At 39.3% G+C, this 19,164-nt stretch overlaps 1 protein-coding gene and 1 long non-coding RNA gene across 5 annotated transcripts in view; one reads left to right on the top strand and one right to left on the bottom strand.

The window, feature by feature from the left end:
* Positions 1–19,164, bottom strand: part of LOC143443493 (uncharacterized) — a 65,579-nt gene that overhangs the window by 10,465 nt on the left and 35,950 nt on the right. Inside the window, exons 1-2 of one of the 2 annotated variants that reach the window (XR_013112544.1) lie at positions 8,696–8,891; positions 2,224–2,337 (exon numbers count right to left, since the gene is read on the bottom strand). This is a non-coding gene — a long non-coding RNA (uncharacterized LOC143443493). Of the gene's footprint in view, positions 1–2,223; positions 2,338–8,695; positions 8,892–19,164 lie in introns of those variants that run through there. The other variant, XR_013112545.1, reaches the window with a different exon arrangement.
* The window catches only part of Mdfic2 (MyoD family inhibitor domain containing 2), a 109,205-nt gene that overhangs the window by 62,628 nt on the left and 27,413 nt on the right, over positions 1–19,164 (top strand). The window lies entirely within an intron of this gene.

The raw sequence follows: 19,164 nt of genomic DNA, 5'->3' as shown, positions 1-19,164 counted from the left end.
ATACCAAGAAACAGAACAGCCTCATCTACTGTCCTACACCGTCCCTGCCTTGCTGCAAGAGCAAGAATATGACCTTTATTCTTTATTTGTAAAGGTGTAAAAGTATCAAAATATGAAGCAATAATGATTTTTCTAAGACTCTTGACACTGTCAATACTTTTTAATAGTTGCTGTGTTCCCCAGAACATCTCTATACAATCTCAGTGTTAATAGTGTATAGTGAACTTTGCTATCTGTCAGGGATAAAAGAGCTCGCTCTCTGCCTATCTACACATATGTATTTAACAATGCATGTTATTGTTACATAAATGGAGGCTATTGTCAATTTCAGCGTGCTGCCATATCAAAAGAACAAAGCAGGCAGGAAGATCAAGAAGATGAGCTAACATACCCACGCTAATAGCAACGTCAGTGTCCTAAATGGTGGTTGGCAGCCCTCTCCTGCAGAGGTTGTTTTAAACAGCATCAGTAGACAAAGTGGTGCAAACACACTAGCTGGTGACAGGGAGAACACATTTTAAACTGTCAACCTTTCTGCTGTCCTTTGAATGAATAGCAATTACATAACTGGAGGAACCTTATTTTGCATTTGAAAAAATATATATAAAGCAGTTTGCAAAGTGTTATGCAAGACTCTGTCTTCTAAATTCTTTGCAGAAATTCAGTACTTATTTTTAACTGTCATCTTTTTTCCTGTTGTTACCTTTTCTCTTGGTAAGGTCGCCATCAGTATTAAGTAGTTCAGAGTTTAAACTGTTTTCTATTTAAATTATTAACAAACTCATTTATAGAGAACATTGGTACTTCATTGCGCTCAAAGTCCAGCTTAGAATTTTCTCCAGACCCTGTGCTTTTTCATCCATCAGAATCACAACATTAAAAGACTTAGCTAATTTTCAACTATTTTGTTAAACTTTTAAGCTCTTTTGTCTTTTGAAAATATTAGCCAAAATAATTTTATATGAACCAAATTTTATTGGATCTCCTCCCTCCCCCAATCTCCATCTTCTTTGGAAATCATTTTAGAAGAAAAAAGAAAGAAAGAAAAAACTCTTTAAAAATGCAGACTTGACGCCAAGAGAAATACATTGCTGGTACCCTAAATAGTTAATGTATTTTCTAAATGAATGATTTAAAATAGCTATTAAAGGAGAGGAAATGAGCTTAGGTTTCTAGTAATGACTTCTCCTCTTCAGAACGAAATCTGTAAATCCCTGATTGCAATGCCAAATCCCCCAAGGACCAGCAGTGCTGGGACCGAGGCTCACTGGCTTTGTGTTTAATAGCTCCAGATAAGTAGTGTGATTTTTATATATGTAATTTGGGAGAATATTCAGAATTTATAGTCCTGGAGACAATTTATGAATGAATTCCCTTTTGAAAGTACATTATTCTAAAAATCAACTATTCCTCCCAAATTGTAAGCAGAGCACATAGGAATGTGAGAAACCTGGGTATAAATGCAGGGACATATATGTGTGTGTGTGTGTGTGTGTGTGTGTGTGTGTGTGTGTGTATACATACACACACACACACACACACACACACACACACACACATATATATGCACATGCACACACATACACACGCACAAAACGTAAGGAGCATTTTAATCTACAAGAGCATAATGATTCAGTCTGGGATTGTTAATAAAAATGCATTTCTAACCATCACATTTGAGTCTATTATTCTAAGTTAATTGCATTTGCCCTAAAGAGACTTACAGCTGGCTGTCGGCCTGTTTGTGGCAAATTTTTCACTCATCAGTCAATCTTGTCTCCTCTCCCTTTTTACATACCATATATTGATCAGATAGATTTGCTAGCATATTTCCCTGGCTTTCATAGCACTGAAAAAAAAGTAATCATCTTGATGTTATCAAATGTGTTGCGTTACCTCATTTGTTTGCACATTACGTTAATTACTATTTCAGGAGCAAACAGGATGCCCTTTTGACAGGCTCATGGGACTGTCATTAAACATAATAAATGGAACTCACTCAAGGAAGCACCAGGAAAGAACTAAGCATGAACAACAAGTCTACACTACAGTGGTTGAGTGCATCTGGGCTTGCCAGACTGGAAGCCCAAATATTCATCATGATCAACATTCTTGTCTGTAGTGCATTCCAGAGGAGGGATGCATCCTGTTCATACTGGTCCTCAGAAGAGAATGGACTATTCCTACTTGGAAGTGAAGGGAATTAAAGAAATAAGTACACACCTTGTCTCTATTCCAGCCAGTGACAACCACAAGAGCACAGAGTTGGGGCATAAGAACATAGTGTTGGGGAGATTGTGGTTAAGGTATGAGTCTGAGAAGAATTAGATCTTCTTCCTGTGAGGCAAGGTGCAGAGACAAGAGATAAAAGGCATCACAAGGTGAGGAGATAATTACCAGATCAGAACCAGGATGGTTAAAAGGTGACCCTAACCTCCTCTGTTACTCAGTCTAAGAAACCATAGACAGTTATCACAATGTTTTCTCCTGGGTCTGTGATATAAAGCCTCTATGCATCCTGCAAGACACAAAGCCCTCTCAGAAATGTCATGGCAGTGCTTGACTTCTATGATTTTTATGGAAATTCCTGTCTGTGATTTTCAACTGGTGAAGAATTCACACACACACACACACACACACACACACACACACACACACACACATCACACCACACCATACACCAGAAGATACCAGGAGTATCTGGGAACACTGGAAAAAGTACTGCTGCCATCTAGTAAGGAGAGAGAGGCTATAGAAACTGATACCTAACCCATGACCAAATTCTCCAGCCTCAAATCTTGACAGTAGCCATAGTTAAGAAAATCTTTCTTAGTAGGTGGTTGAAAAATGCTTAGAGATAGACCAAAATAGGTCACTAGCAGCTCAGTGAGCAGAACTTGAAGAACTTTGAAAGACAGAGAACAAGGCACAGCATCTTCCTCTTGCCTCTTAAAGATCACAATTCATTGTCTAGATCCCTAGGACCACTGAGACAAATAATGCAGTCCCAGTTTCAAAGTGAATAAAGGAAAATGAAGCCTGTGTCTGGATCGGTGATATTTCAGAGATCTTTAAAACAGAGCAACTGAAAAATCCTCAATGAAAAACCTCAGCAAGAAAATTATATCAGAGCCCTTAATCTTTAACCTTAACAGGACCTCCATGAGCCAAAGACTGGTGCCAGCAGAAGACAAAGGAGGGAGAGAATCATGCAGTGGAGAGAAGGATTACGGGTAAGAGACAAGAGAAAGCTAAAGTAGAATCATGTAAATAAAAAACACAAAACCAACAACAACAACAACAAAAAAAAACAATGTCACCATAGCTGTTATATCTTCATACTCTTGAGAAATTAATATTTAGGGTAGGCCTGGGGCAATATTTTTCCAATCTGTTATTTTGATGATTATTTTTTTTTTATCTACCTGACTAGAAACTCTACCAGCCCTTCCTTTCCTGGCACAGATGGCCAAGACATTTGCTATGTCAAATACTCCATATTTCTACAGCCACCCACCCACCAGAAAAAAATTAGATTACCAATGCTTGTGTAAACTTTCCAAGCCCTGACACAATAAGATTCCAGGAAATGTACATGCATGGCTAAAAACAGCATTATACATAATGCACTGTAATTCCAACAGACAAGTTGCTCTCCTCGATAGATATACACAGTTCCCATGCCAAACACATGAACGTCAATACATTTTTCTCAAGTTAAAATGGAAACCATTTAACAGATATAATGGGCACAATGAATTTCATTTTGCATTACTAATGCAGCAGAAAAGGAGGCAGGTTTTGGCAAGGATTGCAATGGGGCCAAGAAAAACAGGAAACAACTTAGAAGCTTGCATGCTTTTCTAAGCTTCTGCCTCAAAACCTGGTCATGTGGCACTGAGATTTCCAATTCCTCACCACAAAACAACTGTCCTGCAAATGAGAGGAAATGCTTTAAAGTAAACAAAATCACAGACACATTTTAGCAAAAGGATCAATGATGTCACTGAGTGTTGTTTCCACCATTTCTGAAGAATTATCCCAGTCACATTGATCTTGGAGATCAATTAGAGGCCAATATCTTGGTGTGTTGTCTAAAAGAAGGGAGGGAAGAGGGCCTCTTAGGCACCGAGGTCCCACCATTCACTTTTCCATTGGAAACCATATCGTTTCCCTTGCTATTGTAAACATGTCAAGAATCACAAGATGCATTATTAACCAGGAAGTTGTCTTAAGTTTCTCCACCAGCAAAGATGGTGCATCCAGTCAGTCACTCCACACTGAGGAACAGTGTTGGTATCATCTAATAGGTCTTGATACTAAATCCCAGCTCTGAATGAATGTTCTTATGAAGTCTATAAGGAATGTAACAAGGAAAAAGTTATCAGAATCAGACCTTTCTCTTAAAATCATTTCAATCACTTCTGAACTCTATGAAGAGAAAATTATAAGTAATTTTTTTCTGTCTATAAAATGGGTACAATGCTTTCAATACAAATAGGATTTAGGAAAGCTTAAATGCAAGGAGCCAATACAATAGAACCACCATATGAAGGAATGAGGAAACAGGACTGAACTTCTATTCTTCCTGGTCTAAACCCTTCCTCTTCACTTCTTTATTATGAATTTGTGTAGGTGACTTAACACCATTAATCCTCACTTTTCTAATCTAAAAAATGGGAAGATCCAATTATAACACATTTGGGATTATGATGAATAAATAGCTTAAAATTGCTGCCCTACAACTGTAGCCTTCTTTATGCCTTGCATCATATTTACAAGTGAGGCATAAATATTTTTAGAATTTGGCACCAAAATAATTTATAAAAGCCCTTTGAAACATTAAGTGCATAGACAGATATATTTAGGAAAAAAATGCTGGAGAAGGCTGAAACAGTTTTTATTATGTTTATCATGATCTCTAAGAATCATTTGCCTGTCATCAATTTCATTTTTTTGCTCCCTGAAAAACAAAGCTAAACTTTTGCATGGTGAAGTGTGCAAAGCAAAAGTAGTGACAGTACACATGGATCATCTTCACTAGCTCTTCTACACTACTTCACTCCCAGGAACTGACGTCATGTCATCAGTGCTTGGCTAATGTGCAACCTCATCCAAGTAGACATCATGATGACCAAAGACATATCACAGGCTAAAATCTTGTCAGCCAATGGTCTCTAATGTGTAATGAACAATGACTATCCCTTCAAATAAAGAAGAAATCTTATTTGACTGTGAAAGGTTATGATGAGTTAGTGAGCTATTAACTTGGACCATATAGCAAATGGTTCAGGCTTTCAAGAGAATAAGTCAGTGCTTTCAAGTCATTTCTCAAAGATCCATAGTGTGTCATCTGAGAGCCCATATTATTGAAAAATTGGAACACTGCTTACTGTCTTAATTGTTGCATCCCAGTGATGAGCCCTGGCATGTCACAATAATTCTTATGTATAGTTCGTTTCATTTGCTATGAACCAAATAAACTTTTCAAAACAAGGGGCTTCTGAAACTACCGTGCTCTAGCCAGATGAAAAAATAAAACAGATTGGAACTCTAGTCAGCAGTAGAAAGAGAAACAAATTAAGTACTTATAATTGAAACTTGAGGAACGAAAGAATTCACACTTCCTTCCAGCCATTATTTCAGACAGTCTGGTGTCAGAATGAAAATCCAACCCGTGCATCTGTTTATATTGCCAAGGATTTTCACAGTAAGAAGGGCTAGGAAACACATATTTTTAATTAGCGTCCAAATTCCAAAAGAACTCCAAAAAATAGGAAGTCAAAAATATATGTTCTACTGATTTTTATTGTCCAATATCTACACAAAGACAAAAATTCACTTTGCTTACTACTTTCACAAATTCCAGTGAAGGAATGAAAAAAAAAAAGTAATTCCGTTGCTTTGGCCACAGACTTGGTGATTTTTCCCCCTATTTTTCTGCTTGCTTCTGGCTTAGTTACTGCTTGTCACTTTCCCAGGATGACATAAGATAGAAAAAGCTGATTAAGGAAGGCTTCATTCATAGGGAATGCTCACCAAGATGGCTCCCTCACCAAGCCTTGGAGGCTGAGGACCAGTGGCTGTCTAGAATGACCAACTTCTGCATGAAAATAAAGATCTTGCTTTCCGAGAATTTATACCAACTGTGCTTAGTCTGAGCCTCTAAAGAACGAGAACTCTTTAAATCCAAATCAATGGCTAGAACATTGTAATTCAAGCCTATCACCGCCCTGTTTTTACACCTCATCAGAGAAAACAGAGCTGTCTTTTGTCATCTGCTGTCACTCATTTGCTCATTGGAAAAAAAGAAAAGAAAAAAAAAAAAAGAAAAACGTAATATCCTAATGTAATAGTAAATTGATTTTGTCGCTTCATTTATTTAGCAAAAATGCATTTACAGATGATTGGTTATATCCCAGGCATTGAACTTGTATGGGGACAGTAAGCTAAAGAGGACATCAGCATATGATACATAACTATATTAGAAGTTTACAGATCTTTGCTGAGGGGAGAACAAAATACTGGTGGTGGGGGGAGGGGTCTGAACAATGCAAGAGTGCCTGACCACTACAGACTTGAGCCTCATTGATTTTCAGACTGGGTCAGCCCTCACACCTTTTATTGACTAAGGAGGAAATTAGGACAAAAAAATAAAATCATGCTTTACAGTTACAGAGCCCTTGGATGGGAAATAAGAGGAGCAGAGCTTAAGTCTGCTACCTGAACCTCATGTTCTCTGTAATGCAAGGTGCTTCTTTTAAGAAAATCATCACTTTTGAGATGCAGGTTTGAATATAAAATGTCTCCAGTAGGAGAATGTGTCTGCACACCCCAGCTGCTGGGGCTCTTTGGAATGTTGTGGGTCTTTTTAGAGGAAGGGTCTCACTGTAAGTCATGGTTCAGGAGGGATGGCCCTGAAGGTTTTATATTACAGTCCTGCTTCAAGTCAACACTCTTCTCCTTCCTGACTGTATATGCCATGTGACCCACTGCCTGTCCCTCTTGCTGCCTTGCCTCCAACCATGATGTTTGTTGTCCTCTTGAATTATACACCAGACTTAACCTTTCCTTCCCTAAAGTTGCTTCTTGTCAGGTATTTGATTACAGCAGCAAGAAAAAGTAACCATTATAGTCACCTCAGAGATACGTGATTAAAACAGAAACGTTGCAACTGTGAACTAAGGTTGGACATGCCTCTTTGAGAGGAGACTCAAGTTGACATCCAAACTAGACTCACAGCAATGAGAAGAAGCAATGAGAGGCCGTGTCGGGGTCCTTATATTGCTCTCACTATACTAATATCTGAAGAAGCATGGGAAATAATAATCAAACTCATGTGACTGCTCTCCAGATTGGGACAGGAATCGGTACAAGATATGCATAAAATGATTAACTTAGCATGGACTCAACACATACTTTCTTCTCCCTAAGGCAAACTGAAGAGAACTATTCAAAGTCAACAGACAGGTCAACACAGGCCACATTAGCCAATTTAGTCCTCTCTGTGCATTCCTCTCAAAGATTCAGCTTCTAATTTTTGAACCATCTTTGCAGTTTGTTTCTGGCATACCTTCACATAACTAAACATTTCTTCTCTGGATATTTTAGGAGTTATAAAGCAAAAGCTAAATAATTAAATTTACAGAATTCAATAAGCATAAAAAAGTCAGGAAGAAAATGGAGTAAGAAAAACTAATTAAGATTAAACCTCCTATATAGTTTTTTCTTTTTCCTTGGGAAGTCATCAGTGCTCGCCCTGTTTAGATAAAGGGCTAATTTTTAGACTCCAGAACCAGATAAGATTCTACTTTGAACAAGGAACAATTAAATAACAAACAACAAGAGACAACTACTCAATTTTTGTAAGGCCATGAAAGGGGTCTTGGTTTTGGTCGAAGCACTGGCTGGAAAGCCCAGAGACAAAACAGGTGTCCATTGCAGAATCCAGGCTCCTAACACGTGGCATAGAACTCCATTGACCTGCACTGTTCAGTCACGTTCAGGGCAATGCAGCCCCACCCAAAGAGCACAGGTAGAGGGTGTGACTACAGGCCTCAGGCCCTAGAGAGATTTACATACTAATGAGATGCCAAGGCCAGAGGGCAGAGCCAATGAAGCATTTTTCCCCAGCCCCTTCCCTTCTCTCCCTCCCTATTTAACTCAGGTCTGCCCTGAGTTGGGGGGGGGGGGTTTGAGGGGGTTGCACATCCAGATTCAACCATCACCCATCATGCCAATAAAGCTGTTTGGAAACTGAAGGACTTTCTTGTGTCATTGGGGTCACGCTGTGAGGAACCATGGAGAAGGCCTTTAATGAGCCATTGAAGTCACAGCCGCCATGCCTAACTTCCCACCTGGAGGAACTTTTGGTGTTCCCAGCCACCCTAACCACAAAATTTGCCTATTGTTTCAAGATTATGTTGTTCCATTTAAACCCTCCTATAGATTCTGATGAGTTCATTCAGTTTTTCTGACCAAAGGGCGCATCCTGGTAAGGGAGGGACTATCTATCTATCTATCTATCTATCTATCTATCTATAGCCCTATCTACCAAAGAGGCTGCAATAGCACCAGCGTACAAATGATCACCAATAAATATGACTCAAAGGATTCCAGGGTATATTTTTACCTTTCAGGAGCTTCCAGCTTACATGTATAGATATTTAAAACAAGCAAAAATTGTCTCACTTACTTTTTGCAATACATGGATACACATATGATATTAGGTTCAGTTCAGTGGATAGAATTATTCTCCGTGTCTGTCCTCTAAGGATGAAGGAGGAAGAAGGATAAATGATCAAGGTAGCACAGCAGAGGGCTCCACAGGTAAGGAGGCATTAGAGCAGGACACCACGACCATAGCAGGATATCAGAGACTGAGTAGAAATCTTACTAAAATGAATGAAAAGAACAGTTTGCATGGAGAGACCACATCAGAAAATTTTGAAGTATGATTTTAATTTGGTTCTAGCATTGCATTTGAAAGAGAGAGAACATGAACATAGCTAGGCCACACCACTCCCCTATAAGGCTCTGTCTGTACACACTCTAATTTACAGTGTTCAGCAGAAAATAGTTCTAAAAGATGAAATATATATATATATATATATATATATCCCTCAATTATAAATATATATGTCCCTCAATTATATAAATATATAAATATATATAAATATTTATAAATATATAAATATATATGTCCCTCAATTATAATATGTATATATATATATATACATATATACATATATATACACATATATATATATACACACATATTATAATTGAGGGACATATTATGTGGGGAAATCCAGTTTCTTGAGAGTAAGTATAGCATGGCTTCGTTTACAGCAAGCAATAAAACCATGCATTATTTCATGGATATCTGTAGAAGGCCTGGGAAGACATGGCCCAAACTAATACCAAAAGCTATCTTCTGGACAGTGGATTCCAAAGGAGAAGCAGGGTGAAGTGGAGGTATTGTTATTTGACACACACTAAAAAATGTATCTGCCTGCTGCCTGCTTCACACACACACACACACACACACACACACACACACACACACATACACACACACACACACACACACACACATAAAAGTTATCTCTTTAGGCAATGGTATATGACTGGCAGGGCAAGGAGTATGGGCCTTCTAAAATTAAAATCATATTGTTTTTGTCATCACAGCAGGTAGCTAATACATTAAGCTATGCATTGAAAAGAACAGCTTGCAAATGGTATCATCTTAGCACCAATAAATGAGCATGCACATGGAGCTCCTTCAAGGCTAGTCAACAGATGAATATAATTAACAAATTCATATGCAAACTCCACATATGAATGATAAGGATCAAGGAAAGATTAGAGTCAATTTTTATGTACAAGTTTAGCTCATCAAGTGTCTGTCTTTAGAGGTACTATCTTGGGAATCATCTGGAAGACAATACTTAGGCCTGGAGATGACAAGTGTGAGTCTATTTCCAACTAAGGCTTGGCAGTCATTGCCACCGAGAAGCCTGTGGATGAGTGGGTGAAGACGTAGGGCCATTGGGGGTGGGGAGATAGAAAGGCAAGATGCTTCCAGAGCTGAAGCCAAAGAAAGCTATGGAAAATTATGTCTACTAGGGGTTGGGAAACAATGCATTGCTCATTCATACACAATCAATATTTTCAAAACCTCTGAGCTAAATAAATACTGCATAAGTTTGAGGTCAGAATTGTGGAATTACATTTCTTTTAAACAAACAAACAAACAAAAACATGCAGGAGGCATAGAGCAACACAGCAAATTCTCATGGAGACCTGACTTTTTTTTTTGGGGGGGGGGGAGTGGTTCATATTTACCGAGCAATCATTGACTTGACAAGTAATACACAACCTTTAAAATTATACTATTCTCTTTGTAGATAGAGATGGCTACGATCATCAAGTTGGCAGGATCTAGAATCACCTAAGAGATAAATCTCTGAGCATTCTTGGGAGGAATTTGGTTGTTGTGCTTTGAAAGGGTTATTTAGATTGAATTAATTTAGACTGAATTAATTAAAGCCATGTGACTTAATCATAACTTTGTGTGGCATGCTGTCACAGGCTGGTGACATAAGGAGAAAAAAGCTGAGCACTAACTTTCTTTGCTCCCTAACTTTTAACCATGGATACCATGTGACTAAATGCTTCAAGATCCTACTGCAGTGATTTCTCTTCTTTCTTTCTTCCTTCCTTCCTTTCTTTCTTTCTTTCTTTCTTTCTTTCTTTCTTTCTTTCTTTCTTTCTTTCTTTTACTATAATGGATTGTGCCTGAGAACTGTGAGCCAAAATAGCAAAATAAGCCCTTTTTTCCTTCATTGCTTTGTCAGGTATTCTATCATAGCAGCAGAAATGTAACTAGTATATGAATGAATAAAGGAGTCTCGATTAGACCATACCATTTAGGAAGGTTAAGGGTCATATTTGGGTGCCAACATGGTTGCTATAAAGTGACCAAAGAAATATCTAGAAGGGGAGAAAGCACTTCCATATTAGAGACAAGGATAGACAGGAGACTCACTGACCATGTCATAGAAAAAAAAATGGTTTAAAAAAAAAAAAAGAAAAAAAGAAAGACAAGAAAAATAAAGAAAAATAAACCTACTGGTTTGAGTGATCACAGCTATGTAATCATTAATTTACTTCTTCAACATTAGTTAAACACTCGCCATAGCTTCAAATTTTGAAAGATCAATTTCATTTGGGTTGGAGGGAAGGCAGCTGTGAAGGCTTAAGGACTAAGTGGATCCTGAAAGAACATGTGCTAAGGTTTCGTCCTAGGATGACATAGTAAAAATTTAGTCTAATAATGATAGTTAGGCTGTGTATCTAAAGAGAGACTGAGGGATTAAGGCGGGTAAACATTGGCTGATGAAACATCTTATAGTATTTCAAAGACATAGTGAGTAAACCCTAGGGGAAGGTGTTATGTTTAGGAAGATGCTCTGCTCTTCTGAAAGGAATGAAAGGAAGTGCAAAGAAATTCAACTCCTGCATGCAGGGACAGGGGACAATGGATCCCAACTCCAACTCTGCATCAGCGGCATCCCCACATTTCTAAATCATGATGCTCTGTCTGTGTGACCTGACAAAATAAAGGAGCAAACCTGAAGGTTTCTTCAGGATGGAGTGCCAAGACATTCTGCAAAAAAAAAGAGAGTCACCAGATTAGATACCCTTCTCCCAGTGGTTCTTAACCTGTGGGTTGTAACCCCTTTGTGGGGTCACATGACCGTCTCACAGAGATCACCTAAAACCATCTACATTTAAGATATTTACACTAAAATTCATAACAGTAGGGGGAAATTCATAACAGTAGTAAAATTACAGTTATAAAGTAGCAATGAAACAATTTTATGGTTGGGGGTCACCACAACACAAAGAACTCTATTAAAGAACCAAAGGATTATCAAGGTTGAGATATCTGTCCCCCATCTAGAAACTATTTGGCCAAAGTGAAAGAAAGATATTAACTCCTTTTAAGATTCCAAACTTTCAGGCTCAGTGTGTGTGTGTGTGTGTGTGTGTGTGTGTGTGTGTGTGTGTGTGTGTGCTTCCATGTGTCTGTATGCCTAAATAAAGTTTGTTGGGTTTGTATGTTACCTGTATGTACATTTTCATGACTTAACACGATATTTTTATGTATTTAAATGTTTTACCTATATGTGTGTATGTATGTAGACTTTATGCATGCCTGGTGGAGGCCAGAAACAGATATCAGATCTCCTAAAACTGGAGTTACAGATGATTTTGTACTGCTGGATGAACCCAGGGCATCTGGGAGCATAGTCCGTGCTCTAGGCCACTATAAGCCATCTCTCCAACCCCTAAAACATTTCTATACCAAAAGATAAATCACACTAGGAAGATAAGTGAAAAATTTCTAACCCACTAGCAGGAGGAAAGGTCATGAGATAGACTGGAAGTCTTCAAGAGTTTTTGTGACAGTGTCTCATACATCCAACAGTGGCTTCAAACTCCCTATGTAGTCAAGCATGACCTTGAACTTCTGTTCCTCCTGTTTTTGCCTCCCAAGTACTGTAATTATAGCTGTGTTCAGTTTATACAGTGCTCAGGGTTTGATTCATGCTAGGCAAGTGCTCTACCCTCTGAGCAAATCCCCAACCTCACGACATCAGGGCTTGATGTCTTGATGTTATTTTCTTCTCCCTTGTGGGTAGTCTCAAGATCAATGTTTTTGGCCTAGCTCCTCAGCAAGGTTCTGGGTCTCATGAATAGTGGTTCACACACAGTGGCAAGCAACATGTGGGGGGGGGTAATCATGATGATAGGGGTACAGACAAGACGCTGGCTGTGATTTTATACCTTATAATAACAGTCATAATAATAGCTATGTTGTACATCCAACACCCTTTAAAAGCATTAACATTTCACACTTTGCACATCCGCCCAGAGCAGATCAATATTTATTCTTCCAAGTGTGTCGAGTATACAATCGGGGCACCTCGGGGTGAAAACATCACCCTGCCAGTGTCACTGTGTTAGCCTCAGCACTTGGAAATCACATCTCCCAATTCATTATGTCACAATAATAAAGTGACCCTTGCCTTTCAAACACATTCATCAGTAGTAAGGCAAGGGTTGGGCGGAAGGAGTAGACAATACTGCTCTGGGGAGTTACAACACTAAATAGTCATCATGAAACCATACATGCTGTAGACACAGCATCAGTCCTGGAAGGAAAAAGTCACATGAGCACGCATAAATACACATACATATGAGTATATGGGGACATTCATGGTCACACACAGAACAGCATGAGAACTTGTTTTTGTGACTTCTTACCCAAGTTATTTCATTGCTACTAATTCCCTCCCTCCTTCTTCTCATGTTAGTGTGTGCTTCACTAACAAAGCAAAGTGAGTTGAATTAGCCACTAACAAGGCAAGGGCCCTGCACAAGATTAGGTCAGGAGCACCCAAGCAAGGCCAGAGTGCTCTTCAGTCCGTGAAGATAGAATCTTCAAAGACAACTCAGAAGTCATTGGCAGCACACTTCAGAGTTTGCCTCTGCTGTTACACATTTTGACGTCCATAGCACCTTTTTCTTACTAGCAGTTTACTCCAAATATAAGCTTGCAACTGAAAGACACAACTACAGAAAATAAAAGTAAACAAATGTCAAATCTTCCTAAAATTCTATGTGCGAAGGCTAGTCTTTTAGTAGCTCATAATTAGTCATGGCACATGCAATTCCTTTGAGTGTTAGGAAAGAGTACTTATGATGAAGAGGATAGCATAGGTTACTTTTCAAAGTAATCTTTGATTTTCTTGCTCAGGATTTTCCATTTAAAACAAAATACAAAATAGCTTAATTGTATATTTTCTCCTGCTTTGGTCATTATCGCATGGTTTGTCTTTATTGATATTAAGGCATCTTACTTAAGAGTACTGAAGACCACACTACAGTTAACTCCTTTCTCAGTTCTGAATATCGAAGTACTCAGCATACGCTGTTCATGACTAGCACATGATAGTCTAATGGTAGCAGTGGCCTACTCAAAGCTCAAATTGCTAAAGTTTCTCATTTGTATATTATTAACCACATTACTCCTTTACCACCGTTGTTAACAGTTGTTCCTTGGCAGCTTAGATCTCCTGCCTGTGCCCTCTCTAGAGTGAGGCTAACAATAAGACTCAGGCTGCAGAGCTTTGTGGGAAGTATAGAAAGCTGGAGCACACTCCCATTTACACACTTGATGAAAGTTTACACTTGCTAACATTACACGCTGCAAGAGCGCTGGTGCTCACAGTTGCCACTCCCTTGTATCTGCATTTTTCCCTTATTCATTTCACTCTGACTTCAGCCTTGTACTCTACTGAAATCATTGCAGCAGAGGCCATCAACATCTCTGCATTGCTATATACAAGGGCTTAGTTTTCGAATCAAAGACACTCAGTTCTTTGGATAAGGAGAAGCAAGAAACAAAGATAACAAAAGAAAGAGACAGCCTGATATCCCAGCAGCCTGTGAGGGTGGAAATAATATCAGGAAAATCTTGTAGCTGACTTACAGGCCAATTTGGAAATGAGGACAGTTAAGTAAAATGACAATGCATACTCCACTTTGCTCTCTAACCCATGAAAATAGGGGCTTTCTTAAGACCCTGCTTGACTGCTTCTTAAAGCAGGAATTTGTTCTCTCCCTGCCACACTGTCCACTCTTAGTGTAGCTGGCCTGGAACCTTCCAGCCAATTCTCCTTCCTCAGCTGCCTATCTCACAATGGGAATTGTGGAATTACAAATGTCCACCATCACCACCTCCAGCTTCTTATGTGGGTCCCAGCTCGCTAGTTCTAGCCATCAGACTCACATACGGGCACCGATACCCACTGAGCCACCTCCCAGCTCATAACAGTTCATTTATTTAAAAAGGGAACTTTCATCAATCCTGAAGCATGTCTACCATCTTCCCCAATATGGAGACAAACTGAAGAGCAGCTTGGTAGGCTTCCCTCCCTCCAGATTCCTTTTAATCATATAAACATCATATTAAAAGACTCATTGCTGGATGTTGAAGGATCAAAGCTTTGATACCAAGATTTTCAAGATCTGGGAGGCCAGCACTCTTTCCACTAGCAACATTTGTCTAAATGGAGCTCATTAAAATTTATTTCAACAATACCAGTGTCTATTTTAAGCTAAAGAATAGAACTTCTAAAGAAAATAAATCTAAAGTGCTTGCATTCTTAGCACTAAAATATACTTTCGCTCTATTACTTCACCTTCTTGATTCAAGGTACATTAGGCCTCTTTTGATCCAGAGGAAAAAACATTTATTTTTTTCAAATGTTGTACAGAAAGCTTAGTATGAGGGCCCATGAGATGGCTCAGCAGGGGAAAGGTACTTGCTAAGCTAGCCTTGCGATGAGTCAAACACACAGAACCCACATAGAGGGGGAAGAAGGGTGGTGGTTTCACAAAACTGCGCTGTGACCTTCAAATGATTACAGGCACACAAACAGACAGACAGACACACAGACAAAAAAAAAATAGACAGATAGACAGACACAAACAGAATTAAAGTTTAAAAAGACAAACTTTGGAGTTATGTTTCTGTCACTATTGTATATTTGTGTTACACACACACATACATACACACACACACATATATATATATATACATATATATATGTGTATATATATATATATATATATATATATATATATATAGAGAGAGAGAGAGAGAGAGAGAGAGAGAGAGTCCCATTGCTCCTCCCTGTGTATATGTATGTAGAAGCCAGAGGTAGATATGGGGTATCTTCCTCTAATCATGCTCCACCTGGTCATTTCTGTTGCTTAGAGTATACATATATACATCTCTCTGTGTGTGCACATGTGTGAAGAAGCATGCACTCATGTGTGTACCTATGGAGACCAAAGGTTGCCTTTAGCATATCTTTATTAATGTGCTCAATCAGGATGTCTTCTTCATTGAACACATTCATTTGGACTAAGGTAGTTAGTCAGTAGGCTCAAGGATCTGCCTGTATCTGTCCCATGATGTTACAGATGCTCAAGGCCAGGACCAGATTTCTTCAAGAGTGACAAAGACCCATACCAAGGTGACAATCTAGTTGTCCCTGTCTCCTCTACCTTATTGCCTAAGTTGGGGTCTCTCTCTGTCTCTTTCTCGGTCTCTCTCTCTTTTTGTCTCTCTCTGTCTCTCTCTGTGTCTCTCTATCTCTGACCTAGAACTTTCTTTTTCTGCTAGATTAGCCCATCAGGGTGACACCTACAAGGAGAAATCTGTGCATTTCTTCCCATCCTCCGAACCCCAGATACTAGGGTCCCAGAAACAAGCATTTGTGACTGGTCTTGATGTGGGTTCTTGGAATCTGAACCAAGACTCTCATCCACACAGCAAGCACTTTGACCAAAGAACCATCCCTTCAGCTTGGCATCATCATGTTCACAAAGAAGAGGATTTTAAGGTAGACAGAAAGCACCAAAGCAGTACACACTGACTCCAGTAATAAAACTTTGCACAGGAACAAAAGGCTGGGAGGTAGATATCTGATTTATAGTGTTTGGGAGATACAGAACACTATCAGAAGGAAGGTGTGAATAACAAAGCATTGTTAACTGAGTCATGACATCTCTATTCTAGTGCTTCCTGGAGCTGCCGAACCCGGCAAATGACTACCTTATAGTGCTTTCAAGGTAGGAGGAAGACAGATAATTATAATTCTTACACACTGACGAGAATTCAAGAAAAATTCAGGGAGAAGTTTATTGAAAAACATATTGACATATCAATATTATAAATTACTTTCTCTTATGAAACAAAAAAACCCCACAGAATTCTTTTTTTGCAGGCTAGCTCATCATTGTACAAAAAGGTGTATATTTTAAAAAGAGACATACTGCTTTGAAAATCCTTTTCTTACATTAAAAAAAAAAATGCCTATCATGCATTTATTCTGTAACTTTCCCAGAACCCCAGAAATATCAAAGTCAAGTTTCCAAACAGCTTTGCCCTCCATTGTCTTCAGTGAGCCCATCAGCATAGTCTGTTATCTATTGAAAATCCTCCTGTAAACCTGATATTTAGTCAAAACACAGCTCTGTTTCTCCACCTTTTGCAAAAGTAAAAGAAGATACAATGCCATGTTTTCATTTCACGAATTTCAGCCAGCTCCTTTCTTTCTTGGATGGTTAAGCGTGGGGGTGGGGGCAATAATTATAGCGATGTTGTCAAGAGCATGGTTTTAATAGAGAACGGAACTGGAGGCAGAATTTTGTAGACGAATGTGGAAATGGACAGAACACAAAGAGCAGATTTGGACTTGGCTGATATTTAACTCCACTGGTCTTGGAGAGTGGATCCTGCGTGTTGGGGAAGTGTTCTCACTGACCCCATTACTGCCTCTGGCACTCGTGGTGGCAAAAGGGCAGTGGCAGAGTGAGACACTTAGTGAGTAACGTGGAAATTATAGTGTTGTGTTAAATGCATCTTCTGCAAGGAGCTTTCTCATCTTCAGATAACAGTCGTAAAATGCTGCCAACAAGAGAATATAGGGGTCTCTCTCTCTCTCTCTCTCTCTCTCTCTCTCTCGTTCTTTTTAAAATCTGTGTTGTGTATGTATGAGGTGTGTGTGTGTCTGTGTGTTTGTGTGTTCCTATGAGTACAGGCAGGTACATATATGTCATGACTCACGATTAAAAATCAGAAGACAACCATGATTTCAGTTCTTCCTTCTCATTTTGATTTGGGTAGAATCTCTTTGTTTTCTGTAACATATGCCAGGAAACCAGGCACAGACTCAAAGGCTTCTGGGATACATTTCCCCTGCTTCAGATCTCCCTGTAGGAGCACAAGGATTACAGATGCAAGCTACTACACCCAGTTTTACATGGGTTCTGGGGATTCAAACTCAAGTTTCCACACTTACATGGTACATGCTTTACCCACTGGACTAACTCCCCAGTCAGCTTCAGTACCTTTAATGGAAAATGGAGCCCACTTACATCTGTATTAACAGAAGAAGTGGTGGGACATAGTGAAAGAATATAGTTAGGGAGATGACAGCATCAGCTGGGCAAGCCCACATCTTCACCACTATGCTGGGCCTATGTGTCATCTGTGGTAGTGTATGTGTACAATCAAAACTTGATTTTGCTTTTATAGTTGTCTGGTCTTTCATCAATGTCTACTATGATAAAGAATGGGGATTAATATGCAGGAGAAAACATATGAAGTTTATATTCCTATTGTAGACAGCTTATCAAGCTACAGTAAAGACAGAAAGCAAACCCCAATTAATGGGGGAGCAGGAAGGGAACATGGAAAGTCATATTGACCCCAAAAAGTTATTTTGCAGGCACCCCTGCAAACCCAAATTCTGGGGATGTTAAGCAAGGAGGATTCCACGTTTGAAGCCAGCCTGGGTGACTTAAGATGATGTTGGAAAACAGACTTAAAAGAGGCACTGATAGAACCTAGTGGCAGACATTAGATGGCCTTGGATTTGCTCTGGTACACTGCCAAAAGCACTTGAAAAGCCGGACTGATAAAGAACATCCAGAGAAAGAAGCTAGTTAAGCATAGGGGGAGTGGCCTAAAGGGCTGACTAGAGTGAAATCCTTTTCCAAAAGACACCAAACACCCACAGCAACATGTCTAAGTGGTGTGTGAATGATGCTGCTGGCCTCTGTCTGGGAATGCTCTCAAAGTCAGGTGACAGCCAAAAAAGAGGTCTCTCTGGCTTCTGTTTTGGGTGCTAAGTCTGGGAGAGGGACTTTTCTGGAAACAGCCTGTAAGGCCATTGCAACAGCCCAAAGCAAAATGAATTGTCAAGTTTAACATCCTCTCAGAGGAGGAGATCACCTTTCAGAACTGAGGCACTACTGGGGTTCACTGAAAGTGCGGTGAGCATTACCATGCAGGGAAGATGGAAGTATCCCCAAATCTTGAATCTCGGCTGTGAATCCTTAAGCAAGCTGCTTTATCTGAGTTTCCTTGCGGTTTAAAAAAAGGAGCACTAGGAATGAAAACTTTTAGTAGAAGGGCTGCCTCCACTTATTGACCTCCTGCTGTAAACAGGTCATGCTAAAAGGATTGAGCTATGAGCATCAACTGAATCCGGGGGCCTAGGCTTGGATGGAAGGTTT

The sequence above is a fragment of the Arvicanthis niloticus genome, chromosome 9, assembly GCF_011762505.2.
Source record: "Arvicanthis niloticus isolate mArvNil1 chromosome 9, mArvNil1.pat.X, whole genome shotgun sequence".
Taxonomy (NCBI): domain Eukaryota; kingdom Metazoa; phylum Chordata; class Mammalia; order Rodentia; family Muridae; genus Arvicanthis; species Arvicanthis niloticus.
This window is presented reverse-complemented; position numbering and strand designations above follow the sequence as displayed.